The sequence below is a fragment of the Monodon monoceros genome, unplaced genomic scaffold (assembly GCF_005190385.1).
Source record: "Monodon monoceros isolate NGI ecotype Baffin Bay Population unplaced genomic scaffold, NGI_Narwhal_1 Super_Scaffold_18, whole genome shotgun sequence".
Classification (NCBI taxonomy): Eukaryota; Metazoa; Chordata; class Mammalia; order Artiodactyla; family Monodontidae; genus Monodon; species Monodon monoceros.
Window position 1 is genome coordinate 131045384 of NW_021703774.1, and position 23041 is coordinate 131068424.

Consider the following 23041-nt stretch of genomic DNA (forward strand, 5'->3'; position numbering starts at 1 on the left):
TTGTGGTACGTGGGCCTCTCACTGTCGCGGCCTCTCCCATCGCGGAGCACAGGCTCCGGACGCGCAGGCTCAGCGGCCATGGCTCACGGGCCCAGCTGCTCCGCGGCATGTGGGATCTTCCCGGACCGGGGCACGAACCCATGTCCCCTGCATCGGCAGGCGGACTCTCAACCACTGCGCCACCAGGGAAGCCCTCTAATGTTTTATTAAACTTCAGATATTTCACTTTCAATCCTGGGCAACTCACTTAACTTCTACATCCCTCATAACAACTTCCATGCACAAATGGTACACGGGCTAGAGCAAACACAGAGCAGGTCCCCGACACAAGCCAACTTTAGGCGCATCTCATAATGTGGGTGCTGAATCCAGTTCAAACTAGGAGCTCTCTGTGCTGAAGGAGTTAAGCCTCTCCTCCAGTTACCAAGCAACTAACAAAAAGTAGTCTTTTCAAGGAAAAAAAAAAAAGAAATCAGCAGTGATTGGGGTGTATGACTTGGCAATAAAGGCTTCTGCATTCCAATAACAATCCTTTGAGCTAAGCAATCCCTCAGGCTCGAAAGCCACCAAAGAGAACAAATCTCTTTTTTAATCATCTATTACTTCATAAAACCACACTCAAAGCACACACAGCTGCGGGTCTTGGCAGAGGGCGGAGGTGGAGTAGTGTATCTGAGGTTCAAGGCCAGGCAGCAGCCACCCCACCAGCCTGGGGCAGAGAGTTGGAGCTTTCTCCCTTTCCTTCTCACTGCCATGTCCAGGGAGGCAGTGAGGTCTCTGCTGGCTTCTAGATGCCAAGGGAACTTGAGGGTAAAATGAAGCAGACACTGCAATGTATGTTGGGAGACGCGAGGGTCTAGGAGCAGCATGGGAAAGTAGGGATGACCAATTAAAAAAGGATCAACTAAGTATTTAGTTACAACTTGCAGTGGGATTCTATCTGGGCTCCCTGCTGTGTGCAGTGAATGAAAGGGAAGAACAGAGCTCCCTAATTCCCTCCCAGTAAATGGTCCTGCCAGGACATCCCAAATACTCACGATGTTGTTTTCCAGCACAACGGCCCTTAAAAAAGCAAAACCTTATCCTCACTCTATATTCACGACTAAGAATTAGGGCACAGGCTGATGGCCCAGAAAGGAGAGATGTTTCAGGAAGAAACTTAATCCTCAACTTCATTCTTTAAAAAAAAAAAAAAAAAAAGGATGCTGAAAACATGGACTGGGTCATAATCCGCAAACAGAAACTTCCCAGAATGTATGAAATAACTGTGTTTCATACTCCCATCCACAGAGAAAAAGACCAAACACTGCAGATACTTTAAGTCAGACAGATATGCTGAGAGGTTTGTGCTACCAGTGACATCGTTCTAAAAACTTAAAACTTACCATGACGTTTCTTTGTTTAAAATGGTTCGACAGTTCCTTGCGGCCTAGAATCACATTTTAGCTCCTTGGCATGGCTCTCAGGACACATAACTTAGCTCCAACTTGGCCACTCTTTGTTATGACTCCTTCTTGGCTCACTGCCCATCATCCCTGTCTTCATCACTCCCCACCCTGATCTCACCTCATTTCTTTCGCTTCCCAAACGCACTGTGCTCTTTCATATCTCCCTGACTCTGTTGAGGCTGATGCTGCTACTTGGATTGACTTTCCCGTCTTCTCTCATGATCAAACGTCTACCTTCGATTTTCAAATGCAGCTCAAATATCACCTTTTCAGTGAATCCCTCCATCCCTTGCTGTGTCCTTATTATATATTCACGTGCCTAAGTCCATCTCAAAATTTCAAACTCCTGGAGGGCAAAAAGCCGCTAACTTTTTTAAATGCAAAAAGTTTCAGGAGGTATAAAGAAACTTAAAGTCAAACTCTTTTAAAGTAAAATTACAGGGCTTCCCTGGTGGCGCAGTGGTTGAGAGTCCACCTGCCAATGCAGGGGACACGGGTTCGTGTCCCGGTCCGGGAAGATCCCACATGCCGCGGAGAGGCTGGGCCGGTGAGCCATGGCCACTGAGCCTGCGCGTCTGGAGCCTGTGCTCCGCAACGGGAGAGGCCACAGCAGTGAGAGGCCCGCGTACCGCAAAAAAAATAAATAAATAAAAATAAAGTAAAATTACAATGAAGCTGGAGAAAGATGTGTGCAAAGGAAATGGTAATTAATAAGATGATGTATGATGATAATGTAATGAGCCTGATACCAAGGTTTGGTAAGTCAGCCTCATAACTTTCTCATAATATTTTTTGTGTGGCCCTATATCTGCCTCTAATGAGTAATCACAAACAGGGTTCAGAGAAGGGAAAGGGCTTTGGGGCCTGGGTGGCCAAAAAAGACTTCATGGAGGATAGATTTGAGCTGAAGCCTAAAGGTCAAGTAGAATAAACATTTATGCTACTGCTGAGAATGACACCCAAAAAACAAAACTCTAAAATGACAAGGTAGATCACACCCTCTAGAGAAGGTTTTGTTTAACTGTACTGTACCTTCCCAGAATTTATTTATAAAATGAAAGAATTCTATTGTATAATTTAAATTATTTAATTTTCAAGAACTGGATACATATATGCATCTTCCCCCCACACCTCCCCTAGAGCTCTACTGTTCTACAGAAAGGTAAATTTATAATCCACACTAGAGCAGATTTTCCAACCATAAAAATGTTATCATTTGCATGAAAACGGATCGTATTCTGCAAAGCTGACTTTGCCCAGGAATGTGATACACCACATGCATTAGGAAAACAAGGCTTTGGTATGTGGGCCCTAAGAACTTTGGAGTCAGGCAGACCTGAGTTTGATTACTGTCCTCACCACTTCCCAGCTGTGTAGCTTTAGGCAAATTAATTTCTCTAAGCCCCAGTTTCCTCAAATGCCACATTACTAGCATCTACCTCAAAGGACGTTGGGAGGGTTAAATGAAATAATGTGGAGTGCCTGATAAGTCGACGGATTTCACTCTAATTACTACTGCAGAGCTTCACGTGTTTCAAAGTGCTTTGACATGCATGATCTCATCTGACCTGTATAATTCTTTAAGGCAAAGAATAGGGGAAAGGTAAGAAATTATAAACCTCACCTTTCAGGTTAAGTAAAACCCAGAAAGGGATCACAACTGTCCCAAGGTTACACAACACGTAAGTGGAAAGACAGACTAAAATGTAGATCTCTAATGCCCAGCCCAGTGCTAGTTCAGGGCTCTGCCTCCCTAAAGCACAATAAAATGCAGAAGGAGGAAAGAAGGATGCCATGGTAACCTAGATAACACAGTTCCTAGTGGGTGGTGCTGTCTGTGGAAGGGAGGGTTCTAAGAGAAGAGAAGGCTTTGGACTGGGTAAGGTCTTGGAACAGACATGAAATAAAGTGGGAGACTTGGACAAACAGAGAAGTGAGGAGGTCTTCCTTACCACCTCACTCTCCTGGATCCCTTCATGCCCTTCTCATCATTGCTATTCTATCTCCTTCCTGAGCTCCTTTTCCTTAGTTTCCCTTTAAATGCAGAGAGATGTTCTTGATTCATCCAAATGCTCTTCTCACTTTTCACATGCTTCCTGGACAATTTTAATTATTCCCAAGGTTCCAACCAACTACTAGTTGAGTAACATGCACGATCTCAAACTCTAAACTCTCCTGAGACACGTCTCCTGGATGCGCCACTGCACCTCTAACTCGACACGTTCATAACAGAATCTGTTATTTTCCCCAAATGTTTTCCTCCTCCTTGGTTTTCTATGTCAGGGGATCCAGTTACCCTAGGAGTCATCTTCTCCTTCTCTCTCATTGCTTACATCCAATCATCCTTCTAATTTAAACTCCCAATTAATCCATGAAGAGGTTCCCACCTCTTCACGCCCCCTGTATTAGTCAGGGTTCTCCAAAGAAATAGAACCAATAGGAGACTACATATATATCTTATGTAATATATATATATATATATATACACCTTATATATAAAATACGTATCTTATAATATGTATATCTTATATATCCTATATATATATCTCCTTCATATATATGACATCTATGTACATTTGTATATTTCTTCATATATGTATATTTATTATCAGGATTGGCTCACATGATTATAGAAGCTGAGAAGTCCCAAGATCTGCAGTTGGCAAGCTGGAGACTCAGGGGTTCCAATCTGAGTCCAAAGGCCTGAGAACCAGGAGAACTGATGGTGTAATTTCTAGTCCAAAGGCCAACAGGCTCAAGACCCAAGAAGAGCCAAGGTTTCAGTCAAAGACAGGAAAAGACCAATTTCCAGCTCAAGGCAGTCAGGTAGGAGGAGTTCCCTCTTTTTCAGCCTTTTTATTCTATTCAGGTCTTCAATTGATTAGATGGGGCTCACCCACATTAGGGAGGAGAATCTGCTTTACTCAGCTGACCAATTCAAATATTAATCTCATCCAGACACACCCTCATAGACACACTTAGAATAATGTTTGAACAAGTGTCACCCTGTGGCCCAGTCAAGTTGACACATAAAATTACCCACCACACCACATCTTCACTATCCTATTTTCAGTCCCTCACATTCTATCACCTGGATTATTGCTATCCTGTCTATGGTATAGCACAAAAGTGGCCAGAATTCTCCCCAACCCTGTATTCATGCCCTTTGCAGTATGACTCTGTAGCTCCTCGCATTAAGAGGTGAATCTAGAGAAATGCAAATCAAAACTACAATGAGGTGCCACCTCACACCAGTCAGAATGGCCATCATCAAAAACTCTACAAATAACAAAGGCTAGAGAGGGTGTGGAGAAAAGGGAACCCTCCTACACTGTTGGTGAGAATGTAAGTTGGTGCACCCACTATGGAAAACAGTATGGAGGTTCCTCAGAAAACTAAAAATAGAATTACCATATGATCCAGCAATCCCACTCCTGGGCATATATCCAGAAAAAAACTATAATTCAAAAAGATACATGCACCCCTGTGTTCATAACAGCTCTATTCACAACAGCCAAGACATGGCAAGCAACCTAAATATTCATCGACAGATGAATGGATAAAGAAGATGTGGTACACATATACAATGGAATACTACTCAGCCTTAAAAAAAAGAATAAATAATGCCATTTGCAGCAACATGGATGCAACTAGAGATTATCATACTAAGTGAAGTAAGTCAGAAAGAGAAAGACAAATAACATATAATATCACTTATATGTGGAAACTAAAATACAACACAAATGAACCTATCTATAAAACAGAAACAGACTCACAGACACAGAGAACAGACTTGTGGTTGCCAAAGGGGGAGTGGGCTGAAGGAGGGCTGGAGTGGGAGTATGGGGTTAGCGGATGCAAACTATTATATACAGAATGGATAAACAACAAGGTCCTACTGTATAGCACAAGAACTATATTCAATATCCTATGATAAACCATAATGGAAAAGAATATTAAAAAGAAATGGTGTATATATATATATATATATATATATATATATATGTATAACCGAATCACTTTGCTATACAGCAGAATTTAACACAACATTGTAAATCAACTATACTTCAATTAAAAAAAAAAGAGGTGAATCTGTTTCTCCACCACTTGAATTGGGGCTGGGCTTAGGACCTGGCTTGACCAATGCAATGAAGCAGAAACACCACTGTGCTACTTCTGAACTGAGCTCTTGAAGACCTTGCTCTTGTCTTCTTGGAATGTAGAGCTGCCACATGAGGCAGCTCAGGCTGACCTGCTGGAGGATGAGAGGACACGTGGAGCAAAAACCAACCGTCCCGGCCAAGGCTCCACACATTCAAGAGAGCCGAATAGAGCTAAGATCAGGAAACCCAGCAGCCCTCCGGAGACTCCTGAACGCATTTAGCAGAGACAAGAAAATCCATTTAGCTTAGCTCATCCCTAATCAGTAACCTGCGTAATTACAAGGTAAATAAATGGTTGCTTTTTAAATCCATCAAGTGTTGAGGTGGCCTGTCACTACCCTAACTGATACAGTCTCTTTCAAATTTTAACCCCCTCAATTCCCACCCTCTACACAGCCAGTTAGAATGTAATGGCCTATGTAAAATGAGTATTTGACTATAAATCATTCATTCATGCCTTCATTATTTATTTGGTATTCTCTACATGTCAGGTACTGTGCTCAGTGCAAGGGAAATGAGAGCAAACAACAGACACAGCCCCACCCACAGGGAGCTTTCAATCTAGTACCCTTTGCACCCTTCAAAGTTTTCTACTACCTTTGGAGTTAAAGATTAAATTTATTAACGTGGCATGTACAAACCATGTCTTACTTGCCAGCTTCGTCTCTGATAGATCTGAGATACTGCACTAAAATCACATACATTGTCCTTTTTCTCACCATTACATCTTTATTCATAGTGTTCCTTATCTGGATACCCTCCCTCCCTCACTTGGCCAACATGTGCTCATCATTTAGGACTCAAGTGTTACGCACTCCATGACATCTTCTCTGATTCCCCTAAGCTGGGTAGGGTGTTCTGTGCTATGCCCCCATAATACTCAGTGAATATCCCCATCATAGCCCTTCCCATCATCTGTCCACATGTTTATCTCTCTCCCTAAACTGAAATCTCTAAGAGTCAGGGACTGTGTTTTTGTTCAGTCTCGCTGTTCCTAGGACCTCGCACTGTATCTGATCTATAGACAAGGAATAACATTAGGTGAATGAATGAACAAATAAATGAATGAGCAGAGATGTGCAAGCTAAACAGGAGTTTATGTAAATGGAAATAAGAAATGAATGGATAAGTGAGTGAGGTTGTGAATAAGGACTGTCCCAGTTTCTCTTTTCTCATTCAAGTTAATGGCTTTTCACCATCTGTCTTAGGGGCAGAGACACATCCTAGCCAAGCCAGACTGCCAGGAAGATAAATTTCTCTTCTTAGGGTGAGCAGGTCCTTTGGAGAAGTTTCATTTTAATTGGAAAATGGATTCATTCACTTCCTGGCTGGAACTCCTGCGTCAGTGCAGCACCAGGCTGAATGGCTGCCAAGCGTACTGGAGAGGGGGCTGAGGTGGGAAAAGTGCTCCATCAAATGTCGAGTACTCTGGGACATCTGAGGACAACCTGGTGTCCAGTCCAGGCTGGCTCCCAGTGGTGGCCCTCTTCTTTCTTTCCCCAATTTCCTTCAACCCAAACTTTGCTCACCCCCAACACATAAAGGATGGGTGTACTTTACGGTTCCATTTGGCACTTCTCGGGGGCTCATCTGGATATGTATATATGTGTATATATACCTCCTTCTTTATTTATACCACTGTCATTTCCTGCAGGGCACAGACAAGGTCCACGACTGAGAAATCCCTTCACTACTCAACTAGTAGAAGAGCAGAACTTCATAAACCCTTCCGTATGATGGATGTGTAACAGTCCAATGTCACAGAAAACATCCCTTTCTAAGGAACACTTCTGCATCTTTTGTGAAGGGTGCTTGTATAGGGCACTGAACACTGTAAGGTTTTTGTGATCTGGCTCCAGGCTTCCATTTAGCCTCACCTCTCAACACCTTTGCGTTTCAGCACCCCTCCTCTCCCCTGTCCGATTCCTCAAACTGACTGATGCAATGGTAGTTCTAGTAACACAACGTGCTACTCTACACGGAGGCGCCTTTGCACACTCCACTGCCTCTTCTCCAGAGCCAGACCGCAAGGGTGCATATCCTGGCTCTAATACGTCACAGCTGTGTGACCTTCCGAAAGCAACTGAACTACTCTTCACTTCTACTTCTCTGTCCTATGAGAATTACAGAGGACAACAGTACTACCTTCACCACAGAGCTGTTGGGAGAACAACGAGCAAGTGTATGTGAAGTGTGCAGAACACCAGCTGGCTCAGAGAGAGCACGTCTTAAATGATTGTTCTTATTAGTTAGAATGTCAGTCCCGCCACGTTTCCAACTTCAGGAAGGAGCTGGGGCTTTGGAGACTGACACACTTCAGTTCAAACCTTGGTTCTCCTAAGGGAACCCTCCTATACTGTTGGTGGGAATGTAAACTGGTACAGCCACTATGGAAAACAGTATGGAGGTTCCTTAAAAAAACTAAAAATACAGTTACCATGTGATCCAACAATCCCACTCCTGGTCATACATCCGAATGAAACTATAATTCACGTCATACATTTTATCCATTTAAAATGTACAATTAAATGGTTTTTAGTATATTCTCCAAGTTGTGCAACCATCACCATGATTTTAGTACATACTCATCACCTTAAAAGAAATATGTTACTCATTTCCCCTGACCCCCACAGTCCTTAATCTACTAATCTTCCTATCTCTATGGATTTGCCTATTCTGGACATTTCATGTAAATGGAAAAAGTGGTATTTTCGCAACCAGCTTCTTTCACTTAGCATAATGTTTCCAAGGTGTGTTTGTGATGGTTTTACTGCTTTTATCATGAGCATTATACCTGCTTGGAGAGAAAAAACAAAAAAACAAAAAGATACATGCACCCCTATGTTCCCAGCAGCACTAGTCACAATAGCCAAGACATGGAAACAACCTAAATGTCCATCAAAAGATGAATGGATAAAGAAGAAGTGGTACAGAAGATGTGGTACACATATACAATAGAATATTACTCAGCCATAAAAAAATGAAATGATGCCATTTGCAGCAACATGGATGGACCTAGAGATTATCATACTAAGTGAAGTAAGTCAAAGAACGACAAATACCATATGATACCACTTATATGTGGATCTAAAATATGACACAAATGAACTTATCTACAAAACAAACAGACTCACAGACACAGAAAACAGACTTGTGGTTGCCAAAGGAGAGGGGGTGGAAGAGGGATAGACTGGGAGTTTGGGATTAGCAGAGGCAAACTATCGTATAGAGAATGGATAAACAAGATCCTACTGTATAGCACCGGGAACTATATTCAATATCCTGTGATAAACCATAATGGAAAATAATATGAAAAAGAATGTATATATGTGTATGTGTATATATATATATGTGTGTGTGTGTGTGTGTGTATATATGTATGTATAACTGAATCACTATGCAGTACAGCAGAAATTAACCCAAAATTGTAAAGCAAATAAGTTTTAAAAAATAATAAAATTAAAAAAAATAAATAACACCTTGGTTCTCCTACTTGGTAATTACATTACTCCTGGCCAGTAGTCACCTAATATCTCTGGATTTCCCTTTGTTCACTGACAGCAGTGTTTAACTCATTATATTGATAGTAGGATTCAATTCAGTGAGGTTATGCATGTTACAATGCTCATCCTGGCACATCCCCAGTAAATGTTAGTTTCCCCCACAATCCTTACTCTTCTCAAATTATATGGGGCCTATCCATCTTCCCTATTAGACTCTTAGGTCCTTTTAAGGAAGGACCATAATTAACTCACCTGTAGCCCTACAGTTAACATGAAATAACTATTTCTTAAATGCAATACTTATTGACCATGCAATAATTTGTCTATCAGTCCTGGTTTGTGGCCAGGTGTGTGCTACATATGAAGGTAACCATAGATGAAAGGCAGGAATATACTGGTCCTAATCCTCAGGTTGCCTACTGGTGAGGTACAGCAAAGAGTCTGCATAGGAAACACCCAGCCATGATATAGAAGTAGCACAGAATAATTCAAGTTTGAAAATATCTGATTTATAAACTAAGGATGCTGCATGGTCATGAAAGAAAGGCACTGTTGTGGGCAGGCAGCAGAAGAAACTTCTGTATTACTTGGGAGGCAGTTGTGGGCAGGCACTGTGGGCAGGCACTGTATTACTTGGGAGGCACTGTTGTGGGCAGGCAGCAGAAGAAACTCCAAGTATTACTTGGGAGGCAGTATCTGACTTCGCTGTGGAGCGAAGGCAAAGACTAAGGAAGATGGGATGGAGGGCAGTCCAGCTGGGGCAACGGGCCTGAACAGAAGTGCAGGAGGAAGCAGCACCTGCATCCCTGGCCATGGAAAAGGAGCCCTGAGAATGTCAGCTTGAGAGATGTGCACTGAAGTGGAGTAGGAAGCAAATCTGAATTCATTAGACAGGCCACAAGAGAATGGGGGGACCTTGAGGTCTGAGCAGGGGGTGACTTGTGACTCCAGTTTTAGGAAGGTTAGGACAGAAAAAACATGGTGGGAAATCTGGAGGGGAGAAGAGGTGGAAGGCAGGAGGACCAGTTTCCATACACATTTCTGACAGGGAAGAAAAAGAACAGAGGAAGAGGAAGAAAGAAAGGAAAAGGGAGGCAAAAGAGAAGATGAGCGAGAAAGAAAATGAAACAAAGATTAAGTGGAAGAGAGAAGTGGCGAAGGAATGAGAAGAAAAAGACAAAAGCAAAAGATGAACAGAGAGAGAACGGGAAGATGGGGTGAAGAGAAAGAATAGTTTAAACATGAGAAGGGAATAAAGTGAGAATGACAGAAAAAGAAAGAAATGAAAAAGACGTGTGGAAAACAAGAGCAGGACCATGACAACGTCCCAACAATGAGACATAACGTGGAGAAGGAAGGGCAGAAGGCAGAGCCCCGCTCGCGGTCTGCAGCCAGCCTCTCCTCTGGGTGAATGAAGTCATGGATGATGTCACCACCTCTGAGTCACACACCCACCAAAGAGAAGGAGGAGGCCCCACCCGGGGTTCCGTCCCACCCTCCTGGACAAGAGGGGTTCATTCTCTGCCTTGCGCTCTGGGACATTGTCTAGTCTGGTCCTGAGAGCACTTTAATGAGGAGGGCTTCTCCTTGGGCCCAGGGAGGACACTGCCGCCACAGAAGCACGCCAAGCCTGTCGTCACTGGGTTCTCAGATCCAGGCCCTGAGGTGCGATGGTCAGAACAGGGGCAACAGAAGCTTCTGGCTCTTCTATGCCTGGGGCTAGGGCTCCATCCCATGATGTCCAAAAAGGAAATTCCCATAATGAATGGTACTGAATACGCAAAAGGGCCTCCAAAGGTGCTTTTAGACTGAGCTAGAACTGCTTTCTCACATTCTAGGCTCACACCACGCTCTCTTTGCAGCCCCACGGAGGCCTCCTTTCCTCGGACTGCCAGACCTCTTCCCACGCCAGTCCATCCACCCCACTGAGTGCTTACCTCCATTAGCCCCCAACCTACATGTCACCTCCCCCTGACTCCTCTCCCCTAACCCGGGCATATTTCCATAAGGAACTGAATTTCCATCCTACCTACAGAGCACTGTGTCTTTATTTCTGTCCCTCTTCTAGAATATGAGCTGCTTGAGGACAGGGACTCTGGTTTACTGCTATACTCCCAGCATTTAACCAAGTACTTGAAATAAAATAAATTTTCAATAAATATTTGCTGAATGAATGAATGTCCTCGGTCAACTCTGGCAGGAACCGATGGGTACCATGCTAGTATTTTTAGACCTCTTCTGAGGTCTAAAGACCTCTCCTCTTACAGCCATCATCCTGAGAATGCTGGTTACTGAAGACAGTACCCCATAAGCTACTAATAACAGTGCAAGTGGAACTGCTCTGTAAACAGTCGCTTGGGGCATCAGAGGATGGATTTACTCTCCCCCTGATTCCTCCAGTCTCCACAACCCTGGGCCTGTGAGCTGCTGTGGAAAGGACACAGGCTTGAGTTAGATTTGAGTTAGATGCCCTGCTCTAGCACTCACTCCTAGCCTGTTCCCACAAGCTCAAACACAAATACTACTACCTACTCCCCAAGTTGTCCATCAAGATTAAGCACGGTTAAAAAAAAAAAAAAAAAAGGGGCCTACCCTCAGACCATGTGGATTTTTCCCTTCACTCTTAGCTCTCTTAACTGCATCTAGAGTTAAGTATATGAAAAATAGACCTCACTAACCTTTTGCCCAGAAATCAACTTCTGTCCTAATCATCACCTGAAAATACATCCCTACCACCAGCACCCTACAACTTACCAAACACCTTCTGATACAAAATACTGTTGTCAATACCATTTCATGAACAGGAAACTAAGGCGCCTAAGTGAAATGAATTGCCCAAGATCATGCAGACAGTTAAGTGAACAACCTGGTGTGAAACCTCGGCCACTTGAACTCCAAACCCAATACTCCTTCACTGCTGCCTGGCTGCTGCTTCCCAGCACATGAGCGGTGCTTGATAAATACTTGCACAGTGACTCACTCCCTTTCTCAGGTCCACGGTCTGGTCTCTGACCCCCGGTCAAAGCCAGACCACACGGCCTCATGCCAAGACAACTGCAGTAGGTTTCACTCTGGTCCCGATTCTCTCCCCATCTATCTTAGGCTCACAGAATGCCAGCACTGAAAGAGAACTTCAGGAGTTATGGCTGTTCCCAAATGCCGGACCCTGAACTGGTGCTCATCCATGACTGGTCATTTTCACTAATCAGTGGTGAATAATACAAATAATACTAGAGAAGAGGAAACCCCTATTATTAATAATATTATGAATAACTAATTGGTAAAAAGATCTTACGTCCTGGTAGCTTGCTTTGCTTTCCTTGGGCAAGCTCTAATACTCTGCACATGCAGCATTACTGGAAGAAAACATTTACCTGTGCCACAGTTCAGACCCTTAAGCAAAGCCCGAATGAGAAACAGAGGCCAGAGGGGGCAGAGCCACTTACCCAGGCAGCTTCTAATTCCCTCCAAACACTCCCTAGTCTTGCATTTTTGAGCCAGAAGACACTGACTCTTGAGATGACACAGCCTGGAAGCCAGACTAAAGCAGCTTTTTGAGAGGGTGTGGGTAGGGGTACTGAAGAGGCTGTAGAGCTGAGATCAGACTTCCTTTTACTACCGAGGTCACTCCCAAGTTTCACCTAATCCACAGCCTCTCCATACAGGAAGGATTCAGAGAGATGTAGGCTTTGATGGGGATCCCTGAGTCCCTTTGTCCTTCAACCAGCAGAGTGGACACAGCTTCATGCACAGAGACTGGCCTCCAGTGAGGTCTTAGTTGCAGAAGTACTGCCAGGACCCTGGGGTTCAGAAGAGCTAAGGAACTAGTTGGATCATTTATTCATTTTTTCCAACTGCAGATGTTTCAGGAGGAGGTAAATGCAAAGAGGAGGAAGAGGCCAGCTCTTTGGGAGGTAACTCTAACGTGCCGGAGCAGCGGTCCCCAACCTTTCTGGCACCAGGGACCAGTTTCGTGTAAAACAATTTTTCCACGGACCGAGGGTGGGGAGGAGGATGGTTCAGGCAGTAATGCAAGCGATGGGGAGCGGCAGATGAAACTTCACTTGCCCGCCCGCCGCTCACCACCTGCCGTGCAGGCCAGTTCCTAACAGGCCGCAGACAGGTACCAGTATGCGGCCTGGGGGTTGGAGACCCCTGTGCTGGAGCACAGACAAAATAGAAATGGGTTGGAGTTTGTGTAGTGGAGGGAATCTTAGACCTCACCCGGTCTCAAGCGTGATTCTTTAACTGTGAGTCTAACTTAGGTAACTTTTTTATTCTAGAGTTCATATTTATCTTCAAAATTTAAGCCAAACAAATGTGAAATTTAAACTAAGAGAACCAGGTATCTCATCTGTAGGACAGACTGGGGCACCTTGCCCCTGATAAAGACTGGAGTTGACCAGCTAACTTTTGACTCCTTAAATTCATTTCCTAGAGTTAGAAAACCCAGGTTTTTGCATCCCAACGCTGCCAGAAGTAACAGTCAGTAGGTAGTAATCCATCTAACTCCCTCCATCCTCATCTTCTTTATCTGTGAAGTAAGTGCTAACATCTACCTCACAGGATTTTCAAAAGAATTAAACACGATAGCACAGTTAAAAGCTAGACAGATAGACAGTTAATAAATTCGGTAGATAGTTAATAAACTCTAGTGCAGGTGTTGATGATGTTTGTAGACAGCAATCAAACAGAGTCAATATCTTGAACAGAATTTAGTAAGTATCTCGGAAAGATATTATTTCAAACTGCTTTCACAAGGGTAACAATATCTCAACTTACTCCAAAAACTTAAGGTGGATTGATTGGATGGATAGAAGGACATATAGATGGATATATATGTGATAAACCAAGTACAGTAAAATGTTAATGGCAGAATCTAGGTGATGGTTCTAAGTATTCACTATAAAATTCTTTCAACTTTTCTGTATGTTTGACAATTCTGATGATAAAATGCTGGGGAAAAATGGCTTTCACAGCCTCTTACATTTGGTCCTAGACTTGGGAGCCCCTTGAGATTAAAGGATACTCTTGGCTTCCGCCTTGTCTCCCCATCACCAGGCACAACGCCTTCCTCATAGCAGTTACTAGACGAACGTTTGTTTCACTGATTAAATGAATATATCCCTACAATAGCAGCACAGTTATTCTCATTTTGAAGACAAGAGAACCAAAAAAAAAAAGAATAAAACCAACCCATATGTTCAGAGAAATGAGATTTACTTACCCCTCCAGAAGAATGCTGTGACCTGCATCTTGTCAGACTTCTGGCCTCCCTCCTCCCTTTCCCCAGTTAACATCCACCTATCCTGGGCCCCCAGATTTCCAAGCTAACAGTCCACCTTAGTGCAGTTGATCATGCTAATGAGTTCCTGTATCACAACACACATTAACTGCACTGTATTTTTTAGTGTCTTTTCTAAAGACAGTAGTTTCCTCCAATAGATGTGACCTCCATTTTAACCACTGTGAGGAAAGAATTTTGTTCGGTTTTTGTTTTACATCGAATCATACCACGTGAGCATAAGGCCAGCCAAACTTAGCAATCTTTCTCTCACTTCTCTGGTTATACTGTAAATTCCTAGATGTAGCTGACACCCCTACACAGTGGTCGGACAAGGCTGGCAGCAAGGAAGCTGGGCACGTGGACTATGCTATTACAGCCGTAAGTCTAGTAAAGGACCAGGAAACAAGAATTCATTTAGCAAATATTTATTGAATATTTTTTCAATGCCAAGCACTGTGTTTGGGTCGGGGAAGACAATAGTCAGGTATGGAGAGAAAGGTTTGGTCCCTCCTCTTATGGAGCCAAGAATCCACCAATCCAAATGAGGAAGGAACATGGTGCAGCAGAAAAAAAACAAACGAAAAAAACAAGACAGGATTTAGATCCAAAAGGACCTTCATAAAGACCCAAGCCTGATACCTGTGGACAAGTCATTGCATCTCTTTGAGGCTTACTATATTTATCTATAAAATGTAACAAATAGTAACATTTAACTTGCAAGGCCATGTCACCAATCAAATAAAGAAAACATATGTCCAAGTCACAGAAGTTATAAAGTAAAATACAAAATAAAGTATCATAACAATAGCTGACATTTATTAAATGTTATTAGGTATCAGGCCAAGTCCTTCTTTTTTTTTTTAAATTTTTGGCCTGCTTTTTTAAATTGCTCTGTTGGACTATAAAAGTAAAAGAATACAGCATATATTTGGCATAAATCAAATATGCAAATGCAGGGATAAGGAAAGGATTCACTGCCCAGGTAAATGAAGGCAGGCCATCAGCCTCAACACTCCATATATTTTAGTTACAAGCCCAGTTTATGGGAAGACCACCCTGGAGAGAAAATCCACAACAGATGCCCTAACATCAGCTGACAGTACCGTCCGCAGTGCTCAAAGGCTGGGAGGAATCTGGTCCAAACGTAAAACGGCCCTAGTATAAACATTCTAAAGAGAGCTTGTCTGATTCAGTTGATGTGTCCTGGATTTTCTTGGGGGTGAAGGGAGTAACATAAAGGGGTTAGTCCCCTCAGAGCACAAAGGCACAGAAGAGAGGCCCAGAGGAGTTACTGCATCAATCTCACAAAATAAGCAGTGACTCAAGGTAACAGACTGCAGCCAAGGGATGGCTCTGGGGTAGAAAGGAGTAGTAACACTCCAAACTTCCTTTTCCACAACAGGGAAGAGAAAATGAAAGTACACTCAACTTGCAGTGGATCTTTACTTTGGAATGGAACTATCTGGACAGACAAAACCCAGCAATCAAAAATGGCATGATAAATGATTTGATAAGTTCATGAATCCATCCATTAAAATATGTACTGAGTTATCAGTGTGAGATGCTAAGCAATTCCCTAGACACCAGGGACATGGAGATAAGTGAGGTGCAATATAGTTTAATGAATTCCAGGGTAGAGGTAAGGGGAGGATGCCATAGCAGACAGAGGGCAGGACCCCAATCAACATAGAGAAAGTCAAGGAAGGCTTCCTGGAGTTTGAAGAATTAGTATAAGTTTCCCCAAGTGAAAAGAAATGATTTTAAGTTTGCCAGGCAGAAGGAAGACCTCAGCAAAGACCCAGAGGTGTAAGAGAACATGAGTATGGTATCCTTAGATCCACTGACCAAGAAATTCCCCACCTGGAAAGTCTTTCCATTTCTCCAAGCATTTTGTTATAGGAAAAGTAATGATGGATTCCTTGAACAAATTCCCGCAGTCTGGGTCTCAAATCCAAGTGCCTAGACGGGTAGTTGCTGGAAAAGGAAATGGTGAGGCAGGCTGGGTGGGGACCACTGTGAAATGAAGGACACTCGCCCCTTCTCGAGGGGCAGCTCCTGCACAACTCTGGCCAGTTCCTTCCACATGGGAATGTGAACCCAGGACTGCTAAATCCTTTTGTTATTTTTTCTAGAGAAGCAGAAAAATCTGGACTTTTATGTGAAATTTCTTAGTTTTTAAATATTGGACACTAATTCAAAAAAGAATTTTTTTTTCAAGCACAGGGTGGGTCCACCAAAACCCATCTGGGGACCAGATTCAGCTTGAGGGCTGCCAGCCTGTAACCCTACACATGAGCTGAAATGAGCAACAGGGCAGTGAGGGCCAACGGATATAGCCCAGGGGCTGGAGGAGGGCTGGACTTGGTGAGAATCCTGGTTCTACCACTTATTGCGTAGCTTTGGGGAAGCAAGCTACTTAAGCCCTCTGGGTTTTGTTTTCCTCATCTGTAAAATGGGATAATAATACTGTGTCACCGAGGGGCTTAGAGGAAATACTGCATGTAAAGTCCCTCATACAGTGCAGATGGTTTAGGAAAATAATCCCAAGAAGAAAAAAAAAATCCCATGCTAAATAACGAAGTGTTGTCAACCAGAAAGGTTAGCTAGGACTATAAGATTACTTTTTAATGGAAAAGTACAAAGAAGTAATAAAAGCATGATCTTTGTGCTGTGACATTAGCAAACTATACCAACCACGGATAGTGTCTCATTATTGTTTTTTGTAATATACAGCCATTTTTTTTCTATACTGTAAGTTTCTTAAGACAAATGCATTTATAAGACTGCACAGCCTCATAACTTTTTTCCCTTTCACATTATAGTGTAAACTTTGTTGTTGCTATACAAATATTTATTATCTACCCAGTACATATGCCAGAAGAATCTTTTTTAAGTCATAAAACAGATCATGTCACACGCATGTTTAAAATCCATCAACCATTTCTCACTGCTCTTAGAATAAAACCGAAATTCCTGTCCACGGCCTCAAGGCTGTGCAGGATCTGGCCCCTGGTCACTTCTCTTACCCCACCTCCTGCCACTCCCTGCCTTGCTCATACCTGGCCAGCCCTGCTGACCTCCTATGCTGATCTCTCAGGTGCTTTCCTCCCCTCATTGAATCTGCTGCTCCTTCTTCCTGAAAGTCTCATCATTCTTGTCAACCAAAACCTCCCAAGAGAACACACTAGCTATGCCAAATCTGTTCATCTGCCATTCTCCTTCATAGCACTTTCCAGAAAACAAAATCACTTTGCATATGTATTTGTCTCCGTGTCTATTTTCTGCTGCTCTATGCTAGAATCCAAGTTCCCAGAAGGCTACCCAGGGCCCTCATCTGTCTTGCTCACCTTGGCAACCTCAGTGCCCATCATATAGGAGACACTCAGCCAAGACGTTTTAAGTGAAAAAAATGAACCCACCACCCATTGTTCCCAGCCTCAGATTCTCCTGAAGTCATTACTTCCAAGTTTTTTCCCTGAACTAGATTATTCAAACCCTGCAAGGCAAACACTTGAAGAGGTAGTACAGTGAAATGGGTCTGAAATGGGTCTATGGGTCTGAAATGCCAAGGTTCAAACCCCAGCCTTGCCATTTATTAGCTGAATAACCTTAGGCAAATTGCTTAACATCTCTGACTCCGTTTTGTCATCTGTAAAATATGAGACTTAACTTCATAGGGTGGTTGTGAGGATTAGATGAGTTTAACATGGATGAAATGCTTAGACAAGTACTAGGTATATAATAAGCACTGTATACATTTTAGCTACTGTTTTCATCTAATTCCTTATTCTGTTGTTATTGCTTAGTCCAAAAAGGCTGTAATTTTGGGGACTTCCCTGGTGGTCCAGTGGCTAAGGCTCCGCACTCCCAATTCAGGGGGCCCGGGTTTGATCCCTGGTCAGGGAACTAGATTTCACATGCCACAACTAAGAGTTCCATGCCGCAACTAAAGATCCCACGTGCCAAAACTAAAAGATCCTGCATGCCGCAACGAAGACCCGGCTCAGCCAAATAAATAAATACATATACATATACGTGTGTGTGTGTGTGTGTGTGTATTTTTTTTTTTAATGTTTAAAAGGCTGTAACTTTGTGAAGACAGAGACCACTTCTGGGTTCCCACAGTGAAGTGCACAGGCCTCCACAGGAGGGGGATGGGGGATGGAGCTGTTTGTATGGTTCTTGATGTACGTATGCTTACATGATACGAGACTAGGAGTAAGACATTTAACTTTTTTGAGCCTCAGTTTCCTCATTTATAAAAAGAGATAATATCTACCCCACAAGACTAGTGTAAAGATTAAATAATCATTGTGGAATAAAATAATCCTGGGGCTGGAGGCACTGGTGAATTTTAGGGGAAACAAGTAGAAGGTATTCAGTAAGTCAATCTGCTTTGCAATTCAAAGCTGGCTGCTTTCTGGTATAGGTATTACACATAGGATGTGGATGATTCAAATAAATGAATGACTCTGAAAATATGCTTTATACTCTTCTACTATTTTCTATGATTGTCTCTGACAACTCTGTGGTCATTTTTAGGCGGTTTCCGTAGCTATTATTCAAACAGGAAAAGCATACCACTCATTACACTCAGCTACTTAAAATAAGATATTCTAGTGTTTAAAATTCTCTCGTTTGGTGCTAGAATGTTATTGACATGCCCATCAGTAGAGACAAACATTTTTATGCACAGTGGAAGTGAGAATTAAACTACTCTTTGAATAAGATATTTTACAAATATCTGACTAAATTATAATAATTCCACACAGCTGATATTATTATCATCATTTGACAGCTCAGCATGCTGAAACTCAGAGACGCTGACTTAGCCTAAGGTTGCAAAATCGGTAAATGGTGGAGAAAGATTTAAATGCAAGTGTGTTTGGCTTCAAATCCTGTACTTTTTCTGTTGTTACAGAACTGTGTTCTATCTCCCAGAGCTCCAATCTTGTATGAGCTGTACTGCTAAGATCTGATGAATGTAGGTAAATAATATCAGACCTATGCACGAAATGTAAAGCCAGAGTAACTAACAGAAAAAGACTATAGTTTCCACCAAACTGCCATCCAAAAAGGAATGGTGCGTTTCCAAGAAAGAAACTGACATTGTTTATCTTTAATAAAGTTTCAAGATGAGAAACCTAAAGAAAAGAGAATAATTGTTACTATATCATCAAGAAGAATGAAAGAATAAGGCCAGTCGAGGCCCTTACTGTGCCAGCCTCTTACTGTACAGAAGGGACAAGGACCAGGCTTTCCTGAAGTCTAACAGAGTTTTCTTTTCAAGAGTTCCTACTGCAAAGCATCCAATGCTAGGTGTGCTAGCACCTTCCACAGCTAGCAGGAAGTTATCAAACCACCCCTCTGGCTATCCAAACTCCCAGGTTCCTCGCAAGAATCTACATACACAGGATAAAGCACATTAGAACCAATCAGAGAACCATTTACTCATTTTCCCAATATGTTATCAGGGGAACAGAAGCAGAAGGGCATGGACTGGGGAGATGAAAGGGGCAGATATATTTTCTAAGCCCATCAACAAAATCCTCTGACATTCCAGCCAGCTGCCTCCAGACCTTTGGAATGGACAATGAAAATTGCAAACTATAAAATGATTAGTTTTCTGTTCTGCTGACAATAGCAAAAAGAGGAAATGAGTTAAAAGACGGACTGGAATATCTCCCTGCATCCGCTACAAGCCAGATAATTATCTTCCATTAACACTGAGCTGTCAGGATAGGCATCAGCCTGTTAACTTGCTTGACCTTCCTCAGCCTGCACCTTGTTACCCTACAATGCTTCATGTTTATAAAGATAGGAGACTCCAGCTGTTCCAGCCTGAGAGAACTTAATTTACATCTGGCCTTCATTAAGATGAGAGTCAGAATCATTGAGACCAAATGGAGAAGCCAGACTGCTGGGGGTTATGAAAAAATCAAATGGCATTTCTCCTTTTATCTGACAATTCTTATTAAGGAGACGTACGTCAACCTAAAACACACAAATCTTATATGTAAAGGACATGATTAAAATTCCATATTGCAGAACTAGGACCCGAGTGGCTTTACCCAAAAGGTACGGTGGTCCTAGTATACCACTTCTGTCTTCTGAGAAGTCTGAACTCCAAATTCTGCCCAACTCCCTCTGACATCTGATTCCAGGCTAAGGACAAGGAGCACATGAATGACAGCAATACCGAGATGAGCGGTGAGCTCTGACTCCTCCACCTAGCTCGCCCCTCATGGCCAATCAGCCCCAATGTCCTGCCCCAATGTCCTGCTGCCATTAACCCCTAACGATTTCTCCATCCCACAGTGCCTAATTCAGGTCTCATCACTTCTCACCTGGAAAAGTGCAATAGCTCCTCACTGGCCCACTCAAATCATTCAAACAATATTTACTGAGTACCTACTATCTGCCAGGCATTTAATTAGGGATAGGGACACAACAAGGAACAAAATGGATATCATCTCCACCCTCCTGTGGATTACTATGGTTGGAGGGGGTGAGCTTTTATACAAATCATCATACAAATTGACGTGTCATTACAATTTATGAACGATACAATGAAGTAAAATTAAGAGTACAATGACAAGAGACCTCTGATTTATTTGAGGGTCAGGAAAGGCTTTTTTAAGGATGTGACAATAAAGCTGAGACCTACATGATGAGTTAGAATCAATGGTGAGAAGAGGGAAGAATATTCAAGCAGAAGGCACAGCATCAGAGCATCATTAAGACCAGAGGTAAGCAAACTTTTTCTCTAACAGTCCAAAGAGTAAATATTTTCAGCTTTGCAGGCCATGCAGTCTCCATCTCAAATACTCAGTTCTACCACTGTAGGGCAAAAGCACCACAGACAGTAGATAAACGAACAAGCATGGCTGTGCTCCAATAAAACTTTATTTATGGCCACTAAAATTTTAATTTCCTATCATTTTCACAAGTCACAAAACATGACTCTTCTTTTGATTCTTTTTCAAACATCTGAAAATGTAAAACTCATTCTTAGCTCCCAGGACATCCAAAAACAGGCAACAGGCCAGATTTGGCCCATGGCCCTAGTTTGCCAACCCCTAGTCAAAAGGCTGAGGTGGCAAAGAGCTGTTGTGTTTGAGGCATTCTGAGTGGATCCCTGTGGAAGGATCAGAGTGAGCAAAGTGAGAGACACACGGTAAGCAGAGGAGGGAGGTGAAAATGACGTCATACACCATCTTCTGAGCCAGGTTACAAATTTTGGAGTTTATCCTAAGGGCAAAGCAAGGCCAACTAAGTGCTATAATGAGGAAAGTACAAAACCTGGTTTTAGGGGAATTCCCTGGTGGTCCAGTGGTTAGGACTTGGTGCTTTAGCTGCTGGGGCCCAGGTTCCATCCCTGGTAGGGGAACTAAGATCCCACAAGCCACACGGCATGGTCAATAAATAAATGCATATGTACTAATAAAAACATAAATAAATAAACTGGTTCTTACTCCCCCACACACACATTTTCTCATTCCTAATCCAATCTCTTCACCCTGCCAAAGGTATCTAAGACACTTTCCTCCTTGCCTAACAACCATCCACTAATCTCTCTCACCAAATAGGCCCTTAACAAACTGAGCCCAGGCTACTTACCTGGTCTCACTTCCTACTACACTCAGGGAAGCAGCCCAGGCTCCTGTCCTAGGGCCTACACACCTTACCATAATGAACCTCATTCTCTCTAGAATACTGTATCCCTCCTGTCTTCTCTACTATGCAAAACCTCCACTCATATCTTGAGGCTCATCTCAAGTAGCTCGTGCAGGAAGCAAATTATTTTCCCTGAAAGCACTCTGCATATGCCTGCATCTCGGCGCTCAGTGCATCTTCTGCTGGCTCTGGTTCCATGCCTCTCTTCTCTTTATGCTCCCCCACCATCGTCCCCGGTGGTCACTGTGCCGCTTGAGGTTACGTAAGGCTGAGTCCTCTTTGTGCCCATGTCCCCAGTTCCTACCACAGTGTTGGTTCACAGCAGGACCTCAGGTAAGATTTGGCAAATTAAGGAATGAATGAAGAGTAAACAAATGGCAGCCCAGTAAACTTGGCACAGACTCTCATGTTCTGACGTCGAATGTGCTGCTGAACAGCAGCTCAAGCTACTGTACTTCCCTGTGCCTCAGTCTCCCACAAGCCCAATAAAAAGAAGGTACTGTTTCCCGATTCTCCACACATGGATGCTTTTCAGGATACAAAGGTAGAGCCTTTAGCATTGAAAGTGGTTTTGTGAGTCTGCAGGCCAGCAACATCAGCATCACCTGGGAGCTTGTTAGAAATGCAAATTCTTAGCTCCCACCACAGGGCTACTAAGTTAGAGTCTGCAGTTTAACAAGCTCTCCAGGTGATTCATTTACACATTGAAGTTTGAGAAGAGCTAGCTGTAAGCCGTGCTGGTAGGCTTTAAGGAGAAGGTACGAAACATGATTTTAGAAGTTGTTTTGATTTTGAATTTGTAATCACAGTAAAACCAAAGGAACTCTCAGCAAGGATTCCTGGGCATGCTTACCAAAAAGACAAAAAAAAAAAATTGAAAAAGTCTGAAAAACAGATTTGAGGCTCAGCCTTCAGGTAGTTAAATGCACAGTGAGGCACTGTTTAGAGCCTTACTCAGAAAAT

General features: G+C 42.8%; 1 protein-coding gene across 8 annotated transcripts in view; it reads right to left on the reverse strand.

The window, feature by feature from the left end:
* FGGY (FGGY carbohydrate kinase domain containing) overlaps window positions 1-23041 on the reverse strand; it is a 432084-nt gene that overhangs the window by 368899 nt on the left and 40144 nt on the right. The window lies entirely within an intron of this gene.